This window comes from Taeniopygia guttata, chromosome 4 (genome assembly GCF_048771995.1).
Source record: "Taeniopygia guttata chromosome 4, bTaeGut7.mat, whole genome shotgun sequence".
In the NCBI taxonomy this organism is placed as follows: domain Eukaryota; kingdom Metazoa; phylum Chordata; class Aves; order Passeriformes; family Estrildidae; genus Taeniopygia; species Taeniopygia guttata.
This window is the reverse complement of record NC_133028.1, coordinates 41,448,039-41,473,427: the sequence shown is the minus strand read 5'-3', so window position 1 is coordinate 41,473,427 and position 25,389 is coordinate 41,448,039. Positions and strand designations below refer to the sequence as shown.

At 34.8% G+C, this 25,389-nt stretch overlaps 1 long non-coding RNA gene across 5 annotated transcripts in view; it reads left to right on the top strand.

Moving 5' to 3' along the window:
* Window positions 1–1,143: 1,143 nt before the first annotated feature.
* Window positions 1,144–25,389, top strand: part of LOC115495002 (uncharacterized) — a 121,043-nt gene continuing 96,797 nt past the window's right edge. For 3 of the 5 annotated variants that reach the window (XR_012055672.1, XR_012055673.1, XR_012055671.1), the window contains exons 1-2: window positions 1,144–1,252; window positions 5,813–10,053. This is a non-coding gene — a long non-coding RNA (uncharacterized lncRNA). The remainder of the gene's footprint in view (window positions 1,253–5,812; window positions 10,054–25,389) is intronic. The other 2 variants (XR_012055674.1, XR_012055675.1) reach the window with 2 other exon arrangements.

Genomic DNA, 25,389 nt, shown 5'->3' with positions numbered 1-25,389 from the left:
AAAATATTGACAGGGTCCAGGTAACAAAGCTATATTCTTTGTCATCAATGAATGGAAAAAAATTGATTCAGTGGAAGAATGGGTACTTGAGTTTAATTGGATGATTTAGCGTCCTGTAGTATAATTCTTGATATATCACATCTTCATTGCATTAACAATTTTGCTTTAAATAACCTGTACTTGCCTTAAAAAATTATTTCCTGCTTTTTATTTTAAAAAAATGTGGGGGTGTGAGTACATTTTTTTGTGGAGAAATAGAAGCAGACACCCTTCTACATAATTTTTAGGAAATGTTATTTAAATTGCTTTTTAAAAATTCTGCCCATGTTTTGAATGGAAATTTTAATTAATTAAGATGCCAGTCTTGTAATGTAAGGTATAGTATACACAAAGCATAGAGGCTTCTTGTACAAAAAATGTTAAATTGGGTTTTTTTCATAATAACTGTGACCTTTTAAAACCATTTTAAAATGAGCTTTTTGGTTTCTTAATTTTATGTTACATTTATATATAAACTTTGTTTTTTCTGCTTTAGAGGAAGTTGTGCATAATTTAGTAATAAAAAAATTATTTTTTGCTATGCTCTTTAAAATCTCAGTAGTTCCAGCTCCTATCTGATGTTCATGGTGTTCATGATGTTCTCTTAGTGACTGCAGTCACAAAGAGATGCCACAGTTAGTGCCCTATAATGCATTTCACATGAATCTGTACAATTCTAAGGGCACTGTAAAATACATAGCACATGCCTATATTCTTTTCTATAAAACATGTGTTTATAACATGAATCTCCTGAAGAATCGGATTAATAGTTTCTCCCTATGTAAATTAAAGAAACAAAGTAAAATCCTCCCTACAAATTTTATGGTCCATATATGAACTAAGATGCAGACTATACCTAGTTGTCATTTCATTTCATATAATGAAAGTGCATTTATTTTCTATCTAATTGAGAACTGGGATGCCGTTATTACTCTGTTTTGGTGTCCCTGAGGACATTGCCAGTGAAAATGTAAACCCCACAGGTCTCCACAACTCTCTCCTAAGACCATATTTTTGTCTTGGAAATAGCACAGTGTAATGTGAGATACAGCAGTTGCCAAGGTAACTGTTCTTTTCCCATTTAATAGCAGCAGGTGAATGGTTGCCTGGATATCCACAGTAATTTGCTGGGGCTCTAGTAATTCATGAAGGATGTTCACATTCTTTCCCAGGCTTGTTTTTCTCTCACAGAAGCTTTGACTAAAACCCCAAGGTACATGATAAGTATTAAAATATTTTTCAATATTATTAAGTAATCATTATTCCTTTAGTGCTGTGTTTTTAATATTAATATTTTAATACTGTTTTAAATGCAGAATATTAGACCAAGATAATTTTATATTATGATAGTTCTTTTCAGAAGAACTTATTTTCTGATTATTTTTTTTTTATCTTGGTTTGCTATTTCAAAACTCTTCAGAAATTTAACTAATTAACACTATACTTAAGTCTGGAGCTAATGAGACTAATTTTCAAGTGCAATTTCTTGTTTTGTTTTTATTGCACTTTCGTTTAGTGAAGTCAGTAATATGTTTGGAAATAAAACTAGTCTCTTATTCTAATTTTGCTGCAGCATTCTCTTGAATTGAAAAGGAAATACACCCAGCAAAGAAGTGTTCAGATTTTATGGACTTGGAGAATAGATGGGAAAGTTCCCATGAAATGTGACATAATAATTATTTTCAGTGATTGGAACATACGTCTTCAGTATGTCATAATTAAGTTTTAGGTTTACTGTATAGGATAGTTTTATTCAGTCTGTTGGCAGGTCCAGAAAGAACCTGTTGCATTATTTATAACACTGTTTATTATATAATATACATATTATATTATAAAATACAAAATTATATTATATACATAATCAGAATGGGATGAAAATCTTAAATTTAAGACAAACAAAATATGTTTTAGAGATTTAACTTGTGCGTAAATTTGGCCATCCAAGCCCCTGAACATGTCATCTGTATATGGCCTGAATTTCAGCTGTTAAATACCTTAGAACTGAGAAATCTCACGTTATCTCTAAATTTAGCACTTTATGTGAAATAGTATTGATTAAAGAAAAAGATCTCGCTTCATAATTCTGTTGCTATTATGAATAATACCAATGTCCCCAAATACTAATCTTGCAAACAAGCTGGCAGAACAAAAGTAATCAGCTAAATAAAGCCATCAGCCATATTTATGAAGAAGAAGAAGAAGGAAAAGACAGGGTCAAATCTGTTCTGCCTTTTATACATACTCTCAATGGAACTATTTTGTGTAATGGCAATCATTACATTCTGAGAGATTTGATGGAAATCTTTTATTTATTTAATTTCTATAGGCTTTTCTTGGAGCACTTGCCTTCTGAAAAGCAGAATTAGTGCTGGAGATGAGTCTTTTAAAGCTGACAATGAAACTGCTTTGTAACACAAGTGCTATCTGCTTTCTTTCAGTTACTGAAATAAAATGGAAGGTGTGTCATTGTATGGGATAGTTCTTGGCTCAGAAGTAAGTTGTTTTGCCTCCCTAAAAATGGATTGGAGAACAAGTAGATGTGTTTTAGGCATCCATCTTAGCCAAGACTACCACCTGACAGGTAGACTCAACATCTTGACACCACTAAAAATGTTAATGCTATCTCTGATTTGTTTTGATAGCCTCGTCAGACACTCATTCACCAGAAGTACTTATTTAAGTAGATCAGACTCTTAGACTTAACAAAACTACTGCAATTCCCAGTATGAGGAGACATTTTTACTGGGGTGTGTAGCTTTGAACAGATGTGATAGTTGTTTTCTTCTCCCTTCCTGACTTGACACTAAATCCTGTAGCTAAAGTGAATGACAGCGGTGACCAAAGCACAGCTTTAAGATTCTGAATTGACTTGTGAGTAACCTGAAGTGCAGCAGTTTGTAACAAATAAATCTCCTCAAGACTTCTGGAGAAGCTATAGTTAAAATTATTTTTTTAATGTCTAATTATTAAAATAAATTTTTCTCTCTTTCTATAAAGATTTTCAAATTAAAGTCTGCTATTAATCAAAGGTGAACCAGAAGAATAATAGAGCTGCTAATCATTTCTGAACAATAGAAAGAAATTTCCTTACTGATACATATTTAATCCCTCTTGTTCTACATATTATGTTTTTGAATTATAAAGTTTCTCAATAGTGGAATAGGTTAGAAAATACTGTCCTTTTAAGCTGTCAACCTAATACTCCTCTTTATTTCAGTAGGGCAAAATTGACCTTTCTTCAGGAATACCCTTGAAGTTTGCCACTTCAGTGCAGTTAAATGTTAAAAACAAAATTACCCCAACCACACATAAAACAACAAACAAGACTGAGAGTACTTAGATCCTTCTAAAGTCGCTTTTCTCTGTGGTAATTATTTTATTTTCTCCCATGGGTGTAAAAGGGCTTCTAGAAGCCATAAGTACCAGGCATGTGTTTTCTTCAAAGTGACTATTGTTGCAGAGGTGAATCATCAAATCATCCATGTGTTGTGTTTTCAAAATTCTTAGGTTATAGAAGTAAAAGTTCGCACTTGCTGGAAATTTTATCAACTTTGGTGAATTAAATCTATGAAATACAGACCTGGGAGTCCAGAAAATATCTTTGAAAGGATTCATAAAAGAAACAATGAATTTTTTTTTCTTGATTATTATGTTAAAGGTTGGGTGCTTTTTGTGTATGGAGAAGCTGCAGAACAGATGTAATTTTTACAAAAAGATTAGCAACATAGTAACGTTTGAAAACATGGTAATATCTCGTGACATGAGTGATCTTTACAAATTGTTAGACAATTTTGTGTTCTGCAGCAAAATGCTCAGCATCACACTTTACCTACTCTTCTTGTGGCTGATTTTCAATATCTAAAAGGATAGACTGGAGGTCACTAAAGAGCAACTGCTTAAACAACCCCTTTGCAGAAGAATAAAATTATATATGTAAAGCTTTCTTAGGTGAATTGTTTCTTCCTTAAAATATGAGTGAAAAAGTTTTCAGGATACAGATTGAACTTTTGTTAATAGTGAATCAATATCAGATGAATTAAAAATATGTCTGAATGTCTTTTAAATTTCCTGTCGTTTCAGTAAACTACAAAAGTGTTTATATAAACACTTTTTTCCCCCCTTATTAATATAATACAGAAGTAATTTTACTTGCTATAATTCTTCCAAGATAAGTTAGTTTGAGTTGGGGGAAAAAGCTGTGAGAAAACAAATGCTTGGACTAATGCAGTAAAGAGCATAAATGTATCGTTTCTGATTTGGTTAGAGGAACTAAAGTAGTTAACAGAAATGAGTCCTGTGGATGAAGAAGCAGGTTAAAGTAGATTTTAGTTTGTTTTGGATAAGTGGCTATATTGAGGTAGTTGCATGTTTTACATTGAAGTGAGCCCTGTGGAGATCAGAACTCCTAAAACCAATTTCTAGAAATAAGCTATGACTGCTCTTTACCAGGCAGTGGGAGCCCAGTGTGTGTGTTTGGGCTTCACTGCACTGTGGCAGTAAATAATGTTATGGACTGTGTGTGAGTTACTGACCCTTATAAATGGAATTTATCAATTGAACTGCTTTTGAAAATAATAGTCTTAAAGAATGAGTTTGAAATGAGTAAAGTTTTTCCTATTACTTATGATGTTCATTTTTGAAAAGCACTGATTAGGAAAAGAAAAGGTTAAATCACAGTTTGCTCTTGTGTTGGTCTAAATGGCCACCACAGAACAATTGCCTGTAAAATCCTACTTTGAGTTATTTTGACAACATAAACAGTACTTAGGGACTTAAAAATTGAATGTGTGCAAATGCCATCCAGTATAATATAAAACTTCATCTCCAGCTTTAAGCAGGCATTCTCAGTTTCTGTGTGTTGTGGCTAAATACAATCCAGGCATTTACGAGTGCAGATGGTGTTTTTAACCAGCTGTACCACTGTGATGTAAAAGGAATTCCTTGTAACATAGAAGGGCACCTCATCAGCTGAGGGGAATGCAAGGAGAAGCGATCTAAATGAGCCCGTAGAAACATCTGTTGCAGTCATAAATATATATGAGTCTGTTCAGCTGTATAGAATTAAAATTATGTTTCAATAACACTTATTTTAATAAGCCATAAAAGAGATTGCATTGCAAATTATAGATGCTGACTGAATTTTAAAATCAAACTAATGCTTATTTTTGTGCCGCATTTTCACATCAAGATAACCTTGTGTTTCCCTTAATACAGTTAGAAATAAAGCATTTTGCAAAGAAAGTAACAGGCTTGCCCTGTATTTTTTTTTTCTTTTTTGAAAAGTCATAGTTTGGGCTAGAAATGATTAATAAATTTGATTGTGTATTACTCTTCACTTAATAAAAAATAGGAAATTATCTCTTCTTTATCCAAGTGTAAAGTCTCTTTAACATTCCTGTCATCTTGGAACTAGCAAAAAAGGCTTTTTTAATGAAGCTTCTCATTGTCTTCAATGGTTAATGGATTTAATTAGTTTATAAATTAGGTTAATTGTTTTGCAATATTTACAGTCTTAGAGAGCTCTTGTCAAAGCTGGTAAGGTTACAATGAGTTTCTATACCCTTGAGAGAAAAGAGAATGAGTCATGCTATATCCCAAGGATGGGATTGTTTTCTTAAGTCTTAATGGCAGAATTCCCATTCACCTAAATAGGGCAAAATTTCTCTTTTTATCTCTTATATTTTTAACCTGAAAAATAACTGTCTTAGCATGTTTTCAAAGTTGTGCTTCTGTCAACCCCCTGTAATTTTTCTTTCTGTTTTTTGTTTTCCAGAATGATTTTGTGATTTGACGCTGGCCAACAACTAAGCACCACACAGACACTCCCACTTCTCCCCTCTCCCTGAGGGGAAGAGAATTGGAAGAGTAAAAGTAAGAATATTCTTGGATTGCGATAAAGACAGTTTAATCAGGAAAGCAAAAGCTGTGCACACACAGATCACAAGGAATTTGTTTCCTACTTCCCATGAGCAGGCAGGTGTTCAGCCATCTCTAGGAAAGTGTGGCCCTGTTGTGTGTGGTGGTTACCTGGGAAAACAGATGCCATCACTCCAAATGTCCTCCTGCTCCTTCTTTCCTCAGCTTCATGTGCTGACCATGATGTCAGATGATATGAAATATCCTTTTGGTCAGTTGGGGTCAGCCTGTCCCAAATGTGTCACCTCCCAGCCTCTTGTGCCCCCACAGCCTCCTTGCTGGTGGGGAGGTGTAAGCAGTAGAAAAGGCTTTGACTGGCTGTAAGCACTGCTCAGCAATAACTGGAGCATCTCTGTATTGCGACAGTGTTTTCAGTGTTTTCAGTATGTATCCAAAGCACAGACCCATACTAGCGACTGCGAAGAAAATTCACTCTATCCCAGCTAAAACCAGCACAAATGGCTAATTCCAGTCATTTCTCAAAGACTGCGTGCCTTCTTTAGGGTGGTCAACTCAATTGATGATGATTATTCTTTTATCATTTTGTTCTAGAGCTGTAACTTACTCTGATTTCCTGCTGCAAATCCTGTTTCCACTTACTGATCATCTTCAAGTAAATATGCAATGTATGCCATAATCAATCTATCTCAGTACCCTAATCAACACCCATTTAAATGCGACACAGGTTTTATGTCTGTCTGGACTTGCCAATCTAACTGACATGATCTGGATTTATTAGAAGAGTCCTAAATACTGTTACACTGCCAATTAAAAATAAAACTCCTGAAGTAGTCTGAAGAATATGCAAGTTGATATTTAGCACTTAAATTTTTAAAATAACCCATTTAACTATAAATAATGTCATTAATACATGAAGAGCAGATTACTTACTTACAATGCTTAGCAGTGTATTAAAATTGTTATCTCAGAATATTTGAATAGTGATTTAAATGAAACATTGAAATTAAATGAATCTTTATACTCCTCATTTAGGAAGAATATGATAATGAAAAAATTAATGCTCTGAAATTTGTGTGCACTTCTCAGAGAAAAGCTTGGATAATTCCTGCTCCTGAAGGACTATTTCTGTCAGACCTTGTTATGCTTGACTTGTATCATCCTTGGGAGCTGCTCTGTCAAATTGATGTTTATTTGATATATATTTAATTTCTCTTCAGTAAATTTGTCCAAACACATGCATCGTGTGCACACATGCCTGCTTGTATGCTAAGAAGATGAGCAGAAAGGGACACTGGGAGATGTCAATCCATGTTTTAGGTAGTTGTGTGTGCTATATGACTGTATACTCATAGGTATCTTCAACAGCCAGGCTGAAGATACCTTCTACTAACATTCACTGGGTCCTGCCTCAAGGTGGAGCTGTTATATTTGCAATGGATATGAAGACTTGAAAAGCATTTTCTTCCCCCAAATGCTGGTTCTTATTTGAATGATGTATGAGTTATATCGGTAAAGAAAAACAGCGAGCAATTTTCCTCCCCCTCAGCAAAAGCTGGAGTCATCAGCGTGTCACGCAGGTGGATGGGGCTACAACACTGACTTTATTCACCCTGACAGCACCTTTTGTAGGCTCAGGAAGATGCATACCTTTCACTTATAGTAGGATTATGACAATGAGCGCATTCCAGCTGTCAAAGGCAGCGCTGCTCTTCTTGTGGCTCTTTGTAATTGGGAATGTTTTCCCAGAAGACAGTATGTGTGTGTGTATTGTGTTCCAATTAAGACTACATGAGACAGTTATGGCAGGCTGTCAAATCAATGGGATGCTGGGAATATTTTAGTCTCCATGCTCTAGTCTAAATAACCTTTTAAGGACTCTGTTCCCTCAATGTGGTAAATAAATACTGAATGTTTTATACTTAATAGGCCTTGGAGTAATGTGTTCCACATGGCTTTATTGCTGGAATGAGACCGTCTTATCACTAAATACACAATAGTGACATGAGGTCACTTCTGCACGAAGAAATGCATAAATCTCATAGATGAATGAAGTCAGTTTATTGTGGAGTTGAGTTAAACGAGAATACTCTAAAGTAAACCTTGGTGGCAAATTTAAGGAAAATGAGAGAAATCCATAAATACTTAATCTAGTCATCTTTGACTAGAGTGACTAGTCATCTAGTCATCTGAGACCTCTCGGTTTAATACTATGAGTGTCTATCTCATCTGGGTTTGTGAAAGTGATGCTCATTTCCTGCCTATTTATAGTTCTTTGAGTGAGAGTATCTTTAGTCTGGTAACTTAAAACATTGGCTATATAATGTATTTCTGAAACTTCTTTCTTCAGAGTGTATGAAAGAGATTGGGCCAAGCCTCTTAACAGGTGTAACAAGTTACCTGCTTTTAGGTCATTTTGTTTGAAGTTTACCAGAAGTGAGAAGAAATTAAATTAGGCCCTGATAATAGCTTGTGCAACCTGAATTGGGAGCAGGTCCAGGGCACTCTGATGAGTTGGGTAAAAAGTGCCCCTTGGTGAGGGATTTCATACTTTGCAGCCAGTATTCTATACAGAGCTGGGTGAGATCCTTTTTGTTACGATGCTTACTCACCAAAAAATGTGGCTTGTAATTGCTGGCAGTATTGGTAAAATGGGATTCAATTAGCACAAAAATGGAAAAAAAGAAACATTCTTGAATGGTGAAACATTTTAGTGTTCTAAAAACCAATATTTTGATCATTTGGGCCTAGACTGGGGACATGGACACTTGAAGATAATGCACTGAACACAAATTCCTTATTTATATTCAAATCTTGATTTCAATTGATGCTTTATTTGCATATTGATGACGAATGGTTTTGTCCATTTTGTCCAATTTCCTCCAAGTTTTTTTTTTTTTTTTTTTTTTTTTACTGTTACTTAGTACTATTTTTGTACTTCTAATACATGTATTGATTCATGCAGGGTGAGAATTCACTTCAGGTAAGTATCCTTCATCACTGACAGATTGGTAAAAAGTAACAGCAACACTGATCCATATCTTAGTGATGTAAATGGTAATTCTGCTTTAATTCTAAACCTAGTTTTTCTATTAAAAATTACTGGGATACAAGTAGTTCCAGCTGGTTAAAATAATTCAATTTTCTCCTAAATAATACTGCAATATGAATAATTAGGAATGAAAATTGTGATAGTTTGAGCTTTTTGCCTTTTTTATTTTTTAAAATTTATTTATTTATTATTTTTTAAATTGTTTGTTTAGGGAGCTCTTGCTCAGGAGGAGTTAAACCTGTTTGCCTTAGTCTGTGTTGTTTGTCTTGCCTAGTGTTTTTCAGAGTATTTAGGGACATGTTTAATACCCTTGATGAAAACAGATGTTGAAACTCTCTGCTAACAGAAGTCCAAGGTATTTGGCTGTGCAGTCAGTTCTGTCAATTTACTTCTGTGTTTTCTATGTGTTTTAGGTGCCCTGGGCCCAGTTTTTGGGTAATTTTTGTTCCTGCCTCATGTGCTATTTATGTTTCCTGGATGGTTCATGCCTGTTCTGAGAAAGAAAATTCCTTATAGCAATATTTAAAGTTATTTGAAACTAATTGGAGACAGTCAGAAACTCAGAGCACAGTTTTGTTAGTTCATTCTAAGGTGGGAATTAATTTGGACTTGCTTTCAGACTAAGAAGCAACTGAACACAGCCTTGGCAGTTGTCAGGACTTTGTTGCAGGATGATGATGATGATGATGATTAGTTGTTGTTGTAGTGCACAGGTGCTTCCTCTTTGTTTTATAGGTAAGTTTCTTAATTTTAGAGCTTGGATCCACAAGAATTAAAATTAGTGTGGAATAAACCTTCTGTCCCTGTCTCATCATTCTTCTCAGCTTATGCTGAGAGCTTTACTTTCTGTCTTTCTGCTCAGCTTTTCAGAAGTACTGCAGATAGCAGCATTTAAAAATCAAACTGTTAGTTTCAGACCCTGCTCTTGCTTATCTGTGCTGTTTCCAGCTGGCACCTTCAGCTCAGCTCAGCTTGGAGTGGTTGGTGTTGTCAGAAGCAACTTTTGCTCTCCTCTCAGCAGAAGTGATGTGAAAAACATGGCAGAAGGGAGAAGATGAGCTAAATAAGCTTCTAACCAGCTAATAAGGGTAAGTTCAAAAATACAGCAGGGCTTGAATGTCTGAAAAGCAAACTAATGCTCACATGTCCTGAGAGGGGCTTGCTGTACTGTTTGGCCTTGGCAGAACTATGTAGGTGGATAACTCATTTCACAAAGATACTGCTCCCCTTCTGTCAGACAAACGTATGCCATCAGGAAAGAATCTCTAACATTTATGAACTGCAGACTCGCATTTTTCAGCCTTTGCTGGTATTTTATATATACTGATAAAGTAATAAATAGAATATTCAAAACATTCCCCCATTTTCTTTAAGTTTTCTGGCACATTTTAATATATTAAAACTAAAACGAAATCTGAAAGAGAATAATTTAATAATGTTGAGAGACTGACTTGATAATGAAATTAAATTATAAATTATAGATGACAGCCAAGTTGTCCTGGACTTGTCCTATCACTCTTCTCTCAATCCTTATCCTCCTCCAAATCCTTTTCAGAGAGACTGAACTTGGAATATTTCCTTGGGATTTCAGCAAGTTGTGACACTCTACAAATATCAACTATACTTATTTAAGAAAAGTCTGGATATTATGATATATACTGGATATTATGATGCTCTCAGAATGTATCTGAATATCTGAAAGTACTATATTTTGTGCTTATGAGAGTGGGTACCCAGTTGATCAGACACATGCTGAACAGACACCACCTGTATAGAAGAATAGATCCTATATAGAGCACTACTGTGTGAATCGATTTTCCTGAATGCCTTTGGCATAGCAGCCTGAAGGAAGAATCTACGGGGAAAAAACAACCCTCAAGCAAACATGTGAGGTGAATTCCTCAGGAAATGTGTTTTAATGCATCTGTAATTTTTTTATTTGTGCATCACACATATAATGAATTTTGTTAAGTTATTCTAAAATAAAAAAAATATTAACCTCCTAGGTTATTTTTTATGTCAGTCAGACTGTTAGACTATTTTCACGCTACTTAGAAGTTCTGGAAATCTTGCTCTTACCAAAATAACATTTCTTGAGCATTGAGTTACCCAGTTTTGTTCGTGTTCTTCTGCTGTGTCCATCACCAAGTTATTTGTTTTCCTGATTTGTCCCTATGGGAACCATGTGGTTTTAATTACATGTTATGATGTGGGATTATCTTTTTTGCTTTGGCAAGATTGCTTAATGTCATTCCATCTTTGTAATGAAAATGTATTTTTCAGTTGGCATAAAAATATTGTCAGACGATAAATTAGTGGTGATACTTTCCCTAAATTCCATTAGACTGATATTTTGGGACCCTTTATTTCTTCTTTGGGGTTTATTGCTGTTGTTTTTAAAGTATTCTCATTAAAAGTCTTGCTATAGTGTGCTGATGTGGTGGATAAAGGAAGTATAGTCATTGTGGCAGATATAAGCAGAAGTAGAACTGCATTTACTTGCAGAGGAGGAGTCAGATGAAGCAGTGTACCATGTAGGGTTTGGAGGGGTATTACAACAGCCTTTGTATTCAGAAGTTTTGGCTTTCTTAAAAAAGCCCCACATTTGTTCACTATAGTGTACTCTCAAGTAGTAGAAACAGTACTGCTTGCAGCTTTTTATGTATCAGAACTAATGTATTCAGCAGTAATAACTTTAAAGAAAAATGACTGCCTGGCACCCTATTTTTTCCAGGAGGCATTTGTTTGACAGGATCTATTGAGAAGCTGGCAAAAAGTCAGCAGGAGTGCTGGAGGTGATGCACGGTCAGAAGGAGGCCTGGAGTCAGTGCTTTGTCTATTGAGCCTTCTTTTGACTTCTTCTTTTTAGTTTTGTGGTTTAGTGACCTTTCATAGTTCAGCAGACAAGGGAGTTAGCTGGCAAATACATCAGTGGGGCTTGAGACAATTTTATTTCAAGATACACAAAATACAGTTGTACAGTAGTGGTGTTGAGGGGAGTGAAAGTCAGAACACTTTTGCCCAGGTGTTTCTTGTATGGATTTAGTCAGGTATGTTGCCACGGGTAGTGTCAAAGTGTTCTGTGAGTGCAGTGCTTGAAAAAATAGTTATGACCAGCGCTATTCTGGAGTGTGCTGTCTGCGAAATACATTAAAGCCTTCAGAAACCGAAACCCTTAATGGAACTTGTCTGAGCCTTCTAGTAATGAGTAATTTTCAAGGTTATTTCATAATATTTCATACTAAGGTGAGAGTTTATATAATTTCAGTACTGTTTCTCTTTATATTGAGAGAAATCTGCTAAAGGTAATCCACTCAGTAAATTCTGTAAATTATGCAATTTTTGAAATAAATTCCAGTCCCCCTTTTCCCCCCCTCTCTTGTTTGAAAAGTTTTTTGGGACTTTAGCACAATCCTTGTACAATAAAAAACAGGAATATTTAGTTTCTAAAGTTTAACCCCTCAGATTAAGAAAGATATCATGACTTTGAGTTTGTGTTAAGAAATTCCTATAGATTTTGTAATAACTAAAGTGGTTTTCATTTTCTGGCCCTCTTAACCACAGCTTCCAGAAAAAGTAACCTTACTTTTACAATACCCTGAGGACAGAAAAGGATGTGTGTGTAGAGTGAGGTAGTGTAGAGTTAGTGTTTCTTTCATGTTAAGTGTTTTTCTAAGCTAACATAAACAGAAAATTATAACATTTTCTACATAGTATCAATACATGGGTTGCTGTCTAGTTAGGGAGAATAGAATGATCCTTGATTTCTACTTTATGCCAGGAAAAATCAACTGCAGTTTTTTAGTTAGATGTTTCTGAGTATCTTTTGAACCTGCAGAATTAAAAAAAGGGTGATGTTATATCCAGGTTTTACCCAATAGCTTCATGATTTCATGTCAGTCTTTAGTATTTTCATGGAAATCTAGATTGAAAAGTTAGCATTTTCTTGCATGATATTCACAAGAGGATGAAACAGTTAATCTAGTTTCTTTAGTATTTCTATTAATTAGTTGTAACTAATTACAAAATGTAATGTGTCAGGACCTGAAATTACTTGTATATTTCTATAGTTGCTTTTTAGAAAAGAGAAATATTTCTGTTGAGACTTGACATACATGTTCAGACAGAACAATCAATACAGGGATTGATTTCTATGCTATTGGTCACACCTGATTTCTTGACATTACTGATCTATAAGTATCAAGTTGTCTTTTATAAAGCATGTACTTTATATGGAGATGAAAGTTATATATTAATAAACTGGGATTTTTTTAGAACTACAGTGTCCTAGCCTGATGATCTAGGCCTGTGATGTTCATAAACATGCGTTCTCTGCAAACTCAGTTTAACTGCTCTTTACTTGATAGGGACTTATTGAGTACTTGAAAATGCCTTTTCAGGAATTAATTTTTGTTTTCTTGTTTTGTATAATCTCAGACCTCACTGATTTTAGTTGTAATAAATAATAATCACAGTTTCTAAAATCAGATACATAATAAAATTAATTCTAGTACTTTTTGTTGACTTTAACAGTAAAAAACTGTGAAATCTAACTTAACAGTTTAGGGACAACACTTGTAACATCATTATCCTTTTGATAATCTTACTGCAGAAATTGGGTTTGTCAATGCCTATGCTACAAGAGGAATTTCCCTCTTGAGCCCTTCTGTGCAACTTAATATGTACAGCAAACCGTGCTTGTGATGATAATGTGTATTTTGAATCATTTTCAAAAAGAGAATGTTTAAAGGAAATTAACTCCTTTATTGCAAGCTCTTCTCACTTATCTTTCATAGTAAGACCAATGTAGACTATTGCATGCAAGGAAAATTGCTGTTCTTATTAATTTTCTGATCTAATTGTAGTATTGCAACAGGAACTTTAGTTAAATACTTGTATATTGATGGGAATAGCATTCTACTAACTTTTTCATTATATGTGAACATTTTTTGCTGGTGGAGGAAACTATCTTCCAGCAGCTTGAATATCAGGTTTGCATGCATTATCTTAAATAAGCCAGAGTTAATGTCACCACAAAATCCACCTGAAATAATCTTCTAAGAGAGGCTTTCTTTGTGTGCTATTTAGTGATTTGCTTTCTTTTGCTATTTGCATTTGGATTTTAATTGGTTTATAATAAATTGAAGATTTTTCAAAACTTTGCAAATGTGTTGTAGCAACCTGTAACAATCGAGTTATTCTGTGTTTAATATTGGGATCACATCATTTTCAGTGTGTTACGGTCTCACTTTGCCTAAAGCATTTGAACAGCTGTCTTTGGCAATTTAATGACCTTATTGCTCAAGTATTTGCTCAATTTAATGCTGAATTTCAACTTAGAAGCTAAAATTCCTTTAGAGTATTGCTTAAGACTTTGTATTTTAATTGGATGAGTATTTAAATCTATTCTAATTTTTCTCTAAGGAATATATCAGCCCTATACAATTTTGATGACTCACTGTAGGACAACATTTACACAGTATTAATTGAACAATCTCCTGCGTCTGTAAAGTGAATGATGCAAACTATGAAACTTTTATCACAAATTTTGCTAAAATCTATCAAGTAAAAACTTATTAACTTGTTAATAGCTACATTATTTACATGTGAGTGGCCTTTTCTTTCTTCATTTTTCCCAGATTTCAATTATTGCTTACCTTAAAATGAAGATTTTTACTATATTATTACTAGATATACTGATCTATATTATTACTAGATATACTGATGTTTATTAGTTTGGATTTGAATTGTTTTATTGAATGGTTTGGGTGGAGTGTTTTTGTTTGGGCTTTTTTTCAAGGAGAGGGTTGTGCTGGTTTTGCTTTGCTTTTATTTTTATCAGGAGCAGTCTAATTGCTTATTCTATATAAAAGTCACATTTGTGTCATTCTCAGTACCATAAATTATTTAGTTATGCATGGATGCTTTTGTCATGGATGCTCAGCATTGTCTTTTATCTGTGTGTAGAAAGAAATCAAGAAGTTTGAAAGCTGTTAAAGTCAACTAGTCTCCTTTCAGCTTTCATTTATATTTTTAATAAGATATGAATTTTTCTTTGGTGTCTAGATATTTTTGCTAGTCTTCTGTTTCTTCAAAATATCCATACTCATAGATAGGTGTATTAATTTCTGGATATCAGTAGTGTCTCACAGCATACACCTTTGTTGAAGTCAAACTGTAGTGAGTGGGTGTGGGTTTTCTTAGGTGTGGCTTTTGATTGGAATTTTTTTTTTTTTTTTTTTTAGCTGGGTATAGGCAGAACCAGGGAGTCAGTGCCTGAAACTGAAGTTCTAATAAGAATTACAAGGAAAGTGCCTTTGTGTCTATAGGCACAGCCAGTGTGGTACACTCAGAACAAATTTATTAGCCAGAACACTGGGGAGTAAATGGTTGTTTCTGGAGATTGTTGCTTATGCATTAGCAATAACTGGAAAAGCTGATACTCTTATGATAAAGTACCTATCTACAAAGTAATACTAACTATCTTAGTATTACTTTGTGTTTTCAGGACCTCATATACCGTGAATTTGGTGCTAAACAAGCAGAATAAGAGATTTAGAATTTTGTGTCTTGATCTAAAAAACTGGTGTGCTCCACCCTGCATTCTCAAAAGACAAGGAGTATCAGTGGTCTGGAGTGTGATGCTGCACTTTGGAACTATTTTCTCTCTTAGTTTGTGCAACTGGACTTTATAATTAAAACTGTTAAGATATTCCTCTAACGAGTTTGAAAGAGCTTAATAAAAAGTTGGTAGTCTTTTTATTGACATTTTCATCAAAATAAACTGTTCAGAGCTCTTGATATGGTTCTGCTAGATGATAGTCTGAAGTAGTTTTGAATTTAAGGCTTGTACTTGTCAGCCACATTATTAGAGATTGGTCACTATCTCATTTTCCAGAGCATTCTGATTTTAACTTTATATGCTAGGTAAAGGCAGAGCATGAATAGAAGATTTGTCTCTTCAGGAGATGTTGGTAAGGTTTGACAAATGTCTGGATATAGAATGTATGGGGGGAATCTATGGATATATATGTGTGGGGGGAATCTAGTCCTTGTACATGCGTGGAAGACCTTGAAATTCTGAGGTATTTCACTGATGCTCTGGACTTGGTTGCAATTGTCTACTTACCTTGTTATAGCTGCAGGTCTTCAAGTGTGTATGGGGGAATGAAAAACAGTAAAAAAAGGTAGGCATCCCATTAAAACCAAATCAAAAATCTGGTCCAGGAAATGTCATTTGGTCTCTGATCACTCTTCCCCGAGGTGTAGTTAAGCATAACCAAGTGTAGTTCCCTGCAGTTGTCCCTCAGTAACATTCCATTGTTTCCATGAGTTTGCTGGCTGGCACCTGCTCCTGTCTCATCCTAGGTGTGATCCAGCCTTCTGACATGGACAGCTGCTGGCTTGGCTCAAGCAGGGCTGTGGGTGGTCTAGCGTGGCTTCTAGCTAGGCCAGCGATCCAGCTCTGTAATTTGTCACCTTTGCTGGCAGCTGTAGCAAGGAGGTGAAGAAAGGCTGGAATTAGGAGGGGGGAAAAAAAAAAAAGCTGTTCTTCTCATCCCACTGGCAGCTCTTGTCAAACAGCCGAGGTGCACAGGGGAAAGCTGGGCTGCCGGTCCTGCTCCGAGGGAAGGAAGTGCAGGGATTCAGTACCCTCAGTTCAGCACTGACATTGAAGAAATTACCGAGTTCCTAAACCTGAAGGAAACTCAGTTTGCCTATCAAGTTCTACTAATTTGTTTGCATCAGTTTGGTGAACAACGTAACTTGGTAATATGTCACTGTATTGCATAAGGCTTGCTTTTCTCCTGGTTATTTTTTGTCTTTTCAGCAGATCCTCACATATTTGCTGGTTTACCAGATTTTATTTGTCACCCAAGATCTTGAAAATTTAACACAGAATTCAGCTTTACATCAGATGGGAGCAGATTTCCTAGTTCTGTTGGGATTGAGATGTTTTTTGAAGACAACAGCCAATGCCACTTTTCTGTTAATACAGTGGTCTTAAACAGGGGAAAAAATTCTCAGTCATTAGGCATCAATGCCGTGTTGTTAATCATGTCTTTTAAACCACACAGATATTCAAATTGCAGACAGAAATCCTAACCTGCTTCAAAATGCATATAAAGGAACACTGCTGAAATTACTTCTGAGCAACTTTTAGTTGTCTGCTATGTGAGGACTAGTTCTTGACAGCATAGTGGAAAAGGAATTTCTACATTTTTGGTCTATGTACCTGGTCCTCTTCATATGTGTCTTGAGAACTTGGCAGATGTGAAACTGGAAGCAGTACTTGAGTTCTTTCAGAGAGGAATGAAGCTCAATCTTGTTTGTTTGTTGGTTTGTTTTAAATTATTTTTATTCCTGTAGTATCTGTGAGATGCTGAATATACTTTTGGCTAGATTACTTGATTACATGGCTGTGAGTAAAAGATCTATCTCAACTGTCCCTTGTTGACAGAAGTAAAAATTATGATTGTTTTAGGACAGCTGGTTATCACTTCAACTAGAAAAGTAAATTTAAAATACTTTGTTCTTTATGAACAAAATTGTTTTTTCATTTTTTGCCTCTCCTATCTATCTTTGTGCATCTGCCATGTTGATAAAACCAACTGCTTTCCATATGTGATTTTAATGTGTTGTTAAATTACAGTTTAATATAACAATTTGCTTTAATGAAGTAAGTTTCAAGTAGTAAATAGAAAGCAGTTTCAAATTAATTCAGAAATGGCTAGAGCATTATTGTACTAGAATGTTTGCAGTAGAAATGTTGTCTCTTACATGAACCAAGTAGTTTTGTAAAATTACTATTTCTCATTTAAATTTTTTTTGGCTTAAGAGAAAAGAGATACAGAATTTTTCTCTGGTGCATTTTTTCCTCCCCTCCTCCCACTCTTGCTAGTCAAAAGGAGACTTAGAAATACCCCCAAATGTCTCACGTGAATTAGTTCAAGTGCCGTATGTCCCACATGCTTGTCCCTAAAGACACAGTTTTTAATTTAGATTGTTTCCCATGACATGCTGCAGAGATTCCATAAGTTCATTTATTTTGCAGTGCTTTAAAAGAACAAAAAGATTGAAGAATATTTTTTGTAAGGAACCATTTCCTATGGGTCCATTTCCTAACTATTGGACTACTGGACTATGGAACCATTTCCTAACTATTTTATTTTGTTAGCTGAAACATTTAGATATTAACATTTATTTTTAGCTATATTATTTTGTTCTAATGCATTGTCTTAGTATTTGAAAGTTTGCAGTTTCTCATAAGGAAGAACAATACACCTTTTCAGCTGTATTTAGTTCAGTAAGTAGTGTTGCAATGTTTCCATTTTGGTCTTGAATTTGTTAGTATATTTCTTCCATTAGTGCACAGTACTTCATCAGTCATCATTACAGCAAATGTCTTCAAAGACAGAACATTTTCTCTTAGTCTTTTGGCCCAAACCACAGCCACTGGCTGCTGCTTTTCATTCCTGTGTCACAAAATAGCAAAATACAAGGAGTAACATTTTCACATATTAATATATAACAGTATGTAACACAATAAAAGCTGCCCTGCAAATGCCTCTCTTTCCATGCAAATTAACTTATTAAAAGTTAAATAATGGAATTAGTTATATGGAACTTATTAATAGTTTGGCAGGCCATGGATTCTCAGCCCCTGAAGTTCACAGTCAGGCTTTGGGGCTGTAACAATTCCAGTGTTTTATAATTGCTGCATGGAAATGAGATTTTCAAACAGAAAAGGCTAAAAAAGCTCAGCTTCAAAGTTTTTGCTTCTCAAACTCCAGGGTTTCTGAAGGCAATACTGAGTCAAATCTGACTATTGGGAAATAATCCTCTCCAGTTTATGAACGTCTCTATTGACTTCAATTAGAGTACACCCAGATTGCCACTGTGTGCTACAAAGGCTTTTGCTCCTTTAGTTTTCAGAGTATCAGTATTAAAATTGGGTACTATCTTATTATGTGCAATGAGAGATTTTACTGAGGTTAAAGAGAGCTTGTCTTCCTGATTCTTGCCTTCAGGTCAAATCTAAATAACTTCTATTGGAAATTGTAAGGTTTGCTCTCAAATTCACATTTTTGAGAGTGAATAGTGTTATGCAGTTTGGCCAAAATATGAATTGGCAATAACCTTGCCAAATAATGGAAGCAGCTTGGATAAGAATAAAGTAGTTTCCATAGTTATGTCAGTTACAGGCAAGTACCTGGTATTTCGCGGCATTTCTGGGAGAGAGGGATTTATGGGAAAAAGACAGAAATGTAAAAAAAAAAAAAAAAAAAAAAAATTAAAAGTCCCTAAACCAGGACACCATGCTCTTTAAATTCCTTACATGTTATCATCACTTAAGACTTGAGTTGTTGATTCTGAACTTGGCTTCATGAAGCAAAAATAATTTCTGTTCCTTCTCTCTATGATTCATATCTTGGAAAACACATCTGTCTTTGGAAGAACTCTTACCATTCTTGCCATTGTGCCAAAATCAGTTCTCTTAGAATAAGAGATCAAGAGAACCCTTGAATATTGCTGCTCATCCTTAAATTAGAAAAAAAAATTTGGCATAACAAAAGAGAATTTTATAACTTAGAATAATAAATCCAATTCCTAGATAAGTGACTGAAAGAGAATAGAGAGCAACAAAGTCTGTTTAGTAGAAGTATAGACATTTACTTACACTTTATTTCACAGATTTAAAATATATCACCCTTTTTAGCTTTCCCATAACATTTGTACTACTGGAATGTCACAAACCATTTATTTTAACTTTTATGGTGATCAGAAAAAATAAGCAGACTGAGAAAAAGGTGTTTGTCAAAGCACATCATAGTTATTTTGGTAGCTTGCACACCAGGGTCAGCTTTTTGCTTTTCTGAGTGAATTCCTCATTCATACAGTGGCTTTTAATTTTGATCTTTTACCCTAAAAATATTTTAAAGTGAAGAGAACTGGAGGGGGGTGAGGGGATGCAGTTACTGGTCACAGTGAGATGTTTGTGTTAATTTGCAAATCAGTTGATAAATACACATTTTATTTTAGGGCACTGCAAGGATGCTTCTCAATCTGGATGTTTTTCCAGTGATTTTACTCTTGGAAATGACAGAATACCAACAATTCCAGAACATCAAAATATGCATCTGTACTATGGTACTGGTAGCTGGAATAGCTGTCCCTAAAGCCAGTAAAGAATATTTCATCTTGGAATTTTTGAAGAACAAAAGCAACTATTTATATTTGTGCCATGTAATAATGATTAAAATTTTTATCTGAAATAAGTATCCTGTTTAATACTAATTCAGTCCCACCAAGCCACATCGTCAGCATATATTCTTAAACTAAAAATCAATATAAAGTAGAATATGTTTGAAGCATTAGGTTCAGATCTAAAACAATCTTGCTACTGCAAGGGATACATTTTTTCAAATGGCATTTCAAGTCTTTCAAAAGTGTGAAACAGACTAATGAGAAAATATAGCTTTCATGAGAAGAATTTATGTTAGAAACTTTTATTCCTAGTCCGTCTTTTATTACTAATATGATAATATCTCATAGGAAGAACTTTAAATAAGAGAGTATTAGAGTGTTTTGGGTTTTTTGTTTGGTGTTTTTACCCTTTTCCTTTCATATTTTGGTTGCTTAGAAGGAAGTACATCTCAATGTGGATAATTTAGTTTTCTTTTATACTTTTATACTATCAGTTATGCTTCAAAGAAAAAAAAATTGGCAAGTTCCTTTATTTCTTTATTTCCTTTAAAACCAAGTTGCCAATCTAATTTCTATTGTGAAATAGTTTTTGTGATGCATAAGAAACACAAGAACTATTTTGCAGTCCAGGGAGTCTTACTGTTTTTTCCATGGCATGGCTACATCAAAAAAGAAGAAAGGAGAAAACAATGCACTTACTTTTCTGCTCAATGCTACTTCATGGAGAATTATTAATAGAGGCCTTATTGACTTCCATGGAATCTTAACAGCTGTTCTGCTGCATATACTGATGTATTGTCCTGTGCACATCTAAACTAGGTACCTTCACCTTAACTACAGGCTTACTGATAAACCTAAATAAATCAGTGTTTGTGGAACTGGTATTACAACACTCCAATTACCTCTTTCCACTAACTCATTTAATAGTGTTGGTATTTTATTGTATTTAAACAGATACGTCATTCAGTTCTATGTGATCACACAGGACGTGTGACCAATTGTTATTCATGTGAATTCTGTACACAACAAAATGCAGCTTTTCAACTGGGTTCTATTTTCTGAGTTTATCTATGTCATACAGATAGTAGCTCTGTTAATTCATACTGGGGCTACCAAAACTTTATTCTTCTGAGGCATACAGTTTCATGGACCACTATCCAATCTTTTTCAATGTAAATTCGTTGAGAATAGTCTGGTTGGCTAGCCATGCTCCTGATAATGTACTTGATGTCAAGTGAGGCAGGGCTCTGGGCTGGGGATGCCAGTGAGGTCTCGTTCCAAAGGATGACATGCCCTATTAGCTGAAGAGGCATTAGTGTCTGTAGGGCCTTGAATTCAGGGATGATACCTTAGCTTGCTCGTAATCCTTGGTTTTGTTTCAGGGCTTCTCAGTCTGCATCTCACAAATACACCACCACTGGGAAAAAGGAAAGGGCTGAGAGTATGTTAATGGGAGGGCTGAAGAATACACAGGTCCAAACACATACAAAAGTAGGTCTGATGATTTTGCCAGATCCTTCTAGTATTGCTTATGACTTTGTTCCACTTCTATAGATGGTATGTCATTGGAAAGGGATGGTGTTAATAAGGCAGATTATATCTTAATGGTTTTTCCATGGAAGACTATTGAGAGTGACTCCATCAATTCAAAGGATAGAAAAGATTATGATCTTAATAATGAAGGTTCCTCCTCCAGAAGTTAATAAGAACTGTTATTTACAGGTATTCTTTAAATGTCTGTACAGCCATGTTCCCATGTAAGCCTGTTGTAGTATTAGGGTTCTCTTGTTGTCTTTACACATTAATCAACAACAGAATGATAAATTTAATATATCTACTTGATTAAGAATATTCACCCTGACTTTGTTTGGGAGGGGTTGTTTGGTTTTGGGTGGTTTTTTTTTTTTTTTGGTGTTTTGGGGGTTTTTGGGTGGTTTTTTTGTGGTTTTTATTTGCATCTTGTTTTGGTTTTTTAGTGGGGTGTTGGTATTAGGTAGGTTTTGGGTATTTTATAGAAGAAAAGTGGATAGTAGTGAGTTAGCCAGATTAATTTAATCTCCTTAACCTGTAGTTAAATATTGTACTTTGACTTGAGTGGTATCTGGGACTGACAAAAAAAAAAAGTGCCCCAACCAAACACTGTGAAGTATCTATATTTGATCTATTTTGTTTTATATAAATTAATGAGGAATATAGTTCAAGTCTGGTTTAGGTCTCCAGATTTAGAACCTGGATTTACTTAGCTGCCCTATAGTCTTCTCTTAAATTGGACTTCCACTACTTCTCTTAAAAAAACATGGTCCCTTCTTAAATATCTGGGGTTGAATCCACATGGGATAAGTTATGGCAAAGAGAGAACTGCCTGGAAATGACAGTGAGTTTGGAAATTCTCTGTTTACAACTGTGGTGAGAAATTGAGTGAAATTTTTGAGAGAATGCTGAAGGATATTTTGTTTATTAATTCATGTATATCTGCTCTATTACCACACACACAGCTGCAATAGATACTCCTGGTTAAAAGAATTTGATCTATGTGTGCATTTATATGAACAGAACATATCCAAGTATTGCATTTGCCGTGAGATGTGATCCTTCTGTGCATGGAAATATTTTATTTCCTAACTAGACATACTGTAGGCTCTGAAATGAAGTTATCTTTGTCTGATGAAAAAGACCACTTGCGAGTTAAATGGATTTATCATCATCATTGATCTTCTTTTAAGATGCAGTCCAGATTAGTTTCAATCTTTCTTTGGGCTAAATCTAAAGAAAAATGAAAACAGTTTTGTCCTGCATTGAATGTATATATATAAAAAAAGGGAAGAAACTATTATTGTTAACGGCTTTGGGTTTTTTCCTCCTGGTGATTTTTTTCCATAATGTCTTACATTAGAAATACTTTTTTCCCCTTCCTAGTTATCACAATTGTGTCCTTAACTTTATTTTAATAAGAAACATCTCTCTTTTTTTGTCATAATTGTAGTAAATTTGTACACCAAAGTATTATTTTCTTACTTCAGCATTATTTCCTATGTATGCCTGAGGCACAGCAGCAGTGAAAGAAGGAGGAAACATAATTCTTGTTTTCCTTTAGACACCTTCCATATAGTACTAAATAGCTTCAAATGTGGGAAACAGCCTGTGAGTAATTTTGCTGATAAAAATCTAATCTTTGCACCTACATTTCTGAAAGACCTTCCTTTTGAAACAACTGTACAAAAAGACAAAAAAACCCTCCTGTAGAAAGAAAAAGTGTGTTACAAAATAAATATTAGTGCCTATGAACAAAACCACAACAGGACGATGTAATATGTATTTCCTTGCTTTCTTCATACCATTCACTGCCTAACCTTTTACTGGTTTGATTACAAGCCACGCCTTTTAAAAATTAAAATGTCCAGTCTTACCACTTCTATTTCATCAAGTGGGCCTGTTCGAATTCTATTAGAAGAGGGTAATGATGCATAAACAGATTAAATTGGTATTGCAATAGTGGTGGGGTTTTTTCAGATACAGGGCAACTACAGAATGAGGAAAATATTTTGTTTCTATTATTTAATGCTTCCTAAGTCAGTGAGTGATTCAGAGAAAAGTAGAAAGCTTCAGTCGTCTGTTTTCAATATATGACTACACAGAAGTGCTGTAAGAGCTGCTGGAGACTGCAGGTTTCAGACCCCAATTGCACCTTTCACAGCAGCTTTTAATTAAAATGAGACGTTCACTTCCATTCCTGACACCAAATCCCCCCTCAATACTGTGAGTGGAAGTCTGTTCCAAAACCTGATTTTTTGATGGCTAGAAATCTTCTTTTAATAGACATTTATAATAACTATTTGATAAAGAATTCTGTTACCTGTTGTATCCAGGATTATTCTATAATCTGTTTCTGGAAATTCAGTTTCCTGTAATGATGTGATTCTTCGCTTTTTGTAATAGCAGTATATAGATCTTGAATATATCCAGGGTAACCTAAAGTTCCTTCAGTACCTTGGTCAATTTTGTTTTTTTAATTTCCTTCCTGAAGGAGATTATTTTTTTTCCAGTTTTTTGACCCCTGACAAAAGAGGAGATGCTTTGTGTCTTCATAGTGTGAAACATAGGTTTTCTTAGAGCCACTTTTTTCTTTTATCAGGTGACAGCATCTTTTAATTTCATAGCATGTCATTGTATTGAAGTGGGTAATATCACTGCCATGGATAGATAGACTTGTTATGGAAAACCAGGTCCTATTAAATGGGTGAAAATTGCTTAGAAAGAAAAAAATCATATGTGTGATAGAAAGCTTGCTATATGAATGCAATATTTAAAACATTATATGGAAAGAGAAAACTCACTCTACTTTTAATAGCACCACGGATCTCCTTGTAATCACAGAACAGAATGACAGAACATTTTGAGCTGGAAGGGATCCATGGGGATCATCAAGTCCAACAACTCTTTGTGTGAATAGCCTGTACTGGGACCAAACCCAGTCTTGGTGTTATCAGCATCATGCCAATCAGGTTATCAGTCCTGCTTTTTTCCTTTTTTTGGAGCTAGTGAGGATAGACTCAGTTAACTGAGAAAGGGAATGAATAGACAATTTAAAAAAAATTAAAATCAGATCTTTAAGAAACAATATCCCCTTAGCCAAATGTGAATATTTTTAAATTTGTGATGTGAATTAGTTTTGAAGTAAATGTTGAGCACTGTATTAGAGAGTAATTGAAGCAATGACAGCTGTGTTCTTGTTAAGGACTACCACATAAAAATGTGGTAATATTTCTGTAGTTCTTAATTAAGCTGATTCGTAGCAATGTACAAACAGAAAGACTAATGTAAAAGTGTTAAAGCAGCTGGTGTAGGTTTTGTCAGGAAAGGAGTCAGCCTGGAGAATCAGAGTTATAACAAGTTTCTTCATGGACTGCAAATATGAGACCAGTAGGGCAGTGAGAAGAGGTTTTTGATACTTGTCTTTCTAACATACTTTAAAATAGGAAGTTTTAGTGCTGTGGGGAAAATATATCAGAATTGCCTCCTTTTCAATACTGCGCCATAGGGGAATGTTTGATTAACAAGGAAGGTATTGATTTTGTGCAAGTTAAGATGATACAGTTGTTTTCTATTATTGCAAATTCAGTCTCTCTGAACCACCAGAGATTATGGGTTTTGATACAGAGGTTTTAGGAATTGATACAGTACTCCTCCCACACTTGCTTTAATCACTTGGTTAACAA